Raw genomic sequence first — 3,573 nt, 5'->3', positions numbered from 1 at the left:
AGATACTATTGAGAGAAGAAGAGATGGGTGTCTCAGATAGTTCTTGAAATGCTTCTACCTTCCCACTAATATTTCTACAATCTAACCTTGTGTCATAGGTGGTTGGCCCTTTAAGAGGAGTCACATTCAGCCTTGCCTACCAAGGAAACCTTACCGTGACCCAAGCTAATTTTAATTAGTTAGGGATCAGATGGAATGGATCAATTAGTAGACCCAGCTGCAAAGGAGTCAGGGGATTTTCATAACACGCTGGGAGAGCTAAACTGGGGAGGAAGGTTTCAGGAGTGAGGTAGTCTCATGTGACTAGCCCTGAAAGAAGAAGAAGGCGGTTGGAGAGAACGAGAATCCTGGAGTGGGCCCTGGAAAAGGCCAGCCTCCAGACAGTGAGCCTGCAGATAAAATGGGAATAAAAATCCAACCTGTGGCGAACCAGATTGAGGGAAGGACTCAGAGAGGAAGCCCTGAGGGTTAGTAGCTTGGGTAGGAGCTGGGTCTCTGGGGAGAAACTCCAGAGAGTCAGTGATCTGTGAGCCATTAGGCTGTAATGGTAGCTCAGGCAGATAGAAAATCCTTTTGTTTTGTTTCTTTTGGGGCTATTGTTTAAATTCATTTTTAGCACCTTGCCTGAGGGTGCTGGGGGAAATGATTGCCTGACAGAGCCTCCATCAGGGAAAGCAGGCCAGAGAAAGGGAGTGCTGAGTGAGTATTAACTTGAGAAAAGCAGACTCTAAGCAGAATGGCTGTGGCCAGCCAAGGACTGGAATACATGTTCCTCTGGTGGGACCAGTATTGACCAGGGTCTCAAATGTAGCCATGGTGAGGAGCTGCCAAGTATAGAAAGGCTCTGGCAGGAAGCCTTCATACAATGGTGACTGATGATCCCTGGCAGAGTTCATAGTTGACATGAGCAGAGGGTTTGGAATTAACTACATTTTGTTTTAGAACTTGGATACTCTGGTGAAACTTTGATGTATTTTAGCCAGAGGGCTAAGTCACCACAGCACTGGACCAGGTTGGGGGTAGCTGCTAACCATTGACGACCTTGAGGGAAACTGAGGCAGGGTGAGTAGTCTCATGGCAGGCCACAAGGGAGTGCTGCAAAGGTAGGCTCTGCCATACCTTGGTACAGTGATCATAAAAAACATACTCCACACTTCATTTTGTCAGTCTGCTTTAAGACTAGAGTTCTATAGCGTGTCTAGGAATATTAGTGAAATGTTTCACCATTATAGGCTGTGCTTGGCATTTTAATTAGAATTTTCACATCTTTGCATGGGAAGTCCAAACTCTGCTGTTATCCATCTCCTGAGATTTCTTCTGTGGCACCCAAAATTAGAGGGTGAGGTTCTGTGCTATGCCTTTGAAAGCTGCAGTACAAACTCACAGCCCAAGGGGAAGCAGCACAAAAGGGTCTTTAACTGACTTTGCACCCTCCCCATTCTGGGATGCTCTGGGGGCTGGAGTGTCCTGTGTTGTAATTTAGAGGGCCCTGAGGCCTAGCTCTGACTACCTGTGGGCAGTGCCTTCCGTGAATTTCTGCAGAAGTAAAGCTGTGGTCTCCACCCCAGCATGCTCCTTATGTCAGGGCTTGTGAGTTCCTGAGCTGGGGAAATTCTTCCTTAACCAGATTTGTGGCTCTGAGAGGTGTTTTTCATTGCTCTGGCCCTTTTACTTGGCATAAAAGGGTCAGATTGGGGATGAGAGTCTCACCCAGAATGTGGAAGTAACCATGTTTATGGAACTGAAAGGAGAGCACTATCACTATTGGTGGAGTAAAAACAATGAGGAGTACTTGTGGCTTTTGCTGATACAGACTAACATGGCTACCACCCTGAAACCTATTGGTGGAGTGTTACCCCAAATGGTACAGAATGCAACAGCACATCTCCTCAGCCACATGGGTGATTCTGAGTAAATCTGGCTGAAAAAGAGAAATGCTTTTGTGTAAATGCTTTGCAGTTTTTGAAAAAAAAGTCACCCTGAATTGTGATGAAATGTCAAATGCAACATCTTTTACAGGAAGGGATGTCCAGAAAAAATCAGTTTTAGGAGAAACAAGATGGAATTTTTCAGTTTGCCAGCTGCCTGCTTAGAAGACTCATAATTTCACGTTCTCCCTCATGGGAGAAAGAAAAATTGACAAGACCTTCCCCCTGGAGAGGAGTTCTGGGCCAGGCAAAGAGCTGGGACATTCAGACTCACTACTTCCCAGCATAAGCCTAACTGTGCTCCCCAGCTGAAAGACTATTGTAAATTTCACTTTCACCTGCAGGGAAAAAGCAAAATGGACTTCTCTCAGCAGCCAGAAAGTGAAACTGACAAAAGCCTTCTAGATGAGCAGCCATCACTTCATTTTTTCTCATGGAAAATCAGTTTTTTCAGCAAAATTTAAATTTTCCCATGTAAAATTTTGATTTTGAGAAAAAGGCACTTTCCCTTCAGAAAATCTTTCTGATTAACAATTCTTGTCCAGCTCTAACTGTGAGCCCCTCACACTTGTACTTTGCTAATTTCCCATAGAATGTTGTGTTTCTTGCCCCAGTCCTTTTTTTGCAAGGTTTTGAATGCCCTGAGCCTTGGATACCTAAAAGACCATCTCCAACTCCAGGACCTCAACCTTTACTGACAACTCCTCTCTTTTGGAACAATGGAACTGCTTCCTGCAAAGGTGAAGTTAATCTTTTCATGAGACAGGATTCTTGGAACTCGCATTCTGCAGTCCAGGACAGTTTGCTTTTGTTTGTGAAGGACAAGTCAAAGAATAGTGCTATTTTGGCTGGACAGTGGAGAGATCTGAGATAGCTATATCAGTGGGAGTGAATTCCCCAGTCCAGGACACAAGCAAACACCACACCAACTTTAAATAACAACCCAAAAAATCCTCTGTGTCCCCTCCCTTCCATCTCCCTACTACACACACACCAAATTTCTCTATTCCTCTGACCAAGGAGAATAAACTATATGTGACAGCTGCTAGTTACTTTGTTTTGTTTAGTCTTTGGAAGGAGATCAGACACCACATTTCAGGCATGGATACAACCTGAACTGAATAGATCATTAATGAGAGCAGCTGTGAGTTGGTATCCTGCTCCTGGTACTGAGCAATGGCCTACTCTCCTCTCTAGTCATTGCTGGCAGGTGCTTGGATGGGGTGTGGGGAAAAAAGGCTAGGGCATCCTGGGAAGTTGATTTCTTGATTCCATACTCACAGTCATTAACTACTGTGTAGATTAGTTTGGCATCAGAAGAACCTGATGGCTACTCTGCAACTCAACAGAAACTGGATTGTCAGTTTGACTTATGAAGAGACAGCAGAGGGACAGGGACTTCAACAGTCTGGAACCTTGTGGACACTGGTTGTCTCAAGAGTTCTGGGGCAAAGGACTCAAAGAATTATCTGTGAGGCCAGTGCCTCAGAAGCAGGTAGAGAAAACTTTCAAGGAGCAGGCATGGACATTAGCAGAACATAACCTGCAAGGCTTTTTGATCTAATTCTACTGCGATTGAATTCAGCAAAACACAAATCAAAAATATTTTAGCTATACGTTATTTTTGCTACCAAGTGCAATACAA

The 3,573-nt window shown here is 44.5% G+C and overlaps 1 long non-coding RNA gene across 1 annotated transcript; it reads left to right on the top strand.

Moving 5' to 3' along the window:
• The first annotated feature begins 295 nt into the window (after positions 1-295).
• On the top strand, positions 296-3,050 carry LOC122464811. The gene is made up of 3 exons (XR_006289201.1): positions 296-467; positions 943-1,062; positions 2,020-3,050. It is a non-coding gene; the product is annotated as an uncharacterized LOC122464811 (long non-coding RNA).
• The last annotated feature ends 523 nt before the right edge of the window (positions 3,051-3,573 follow it).

The sequence above is a fragment of the Chelonia mydas genome, chromosome 3 (assembly GCF_015237465.2).
Source record: "Chelonia mydas isolate rCheMyd1 chromosome 3, rCheMyd1.pri.v2, whole genome shotgun sequence".
In the NCBI taxonomy this organism is placed as follows: domain Eukaryota; kingdom Metazoa; phylum Chordata; order Testudines; family Cheloniidae; genus Chelonia; species Chelonia mydas.
This window is presented reverse-complemented; position numbering and strand designations above follow the sequence as displayed.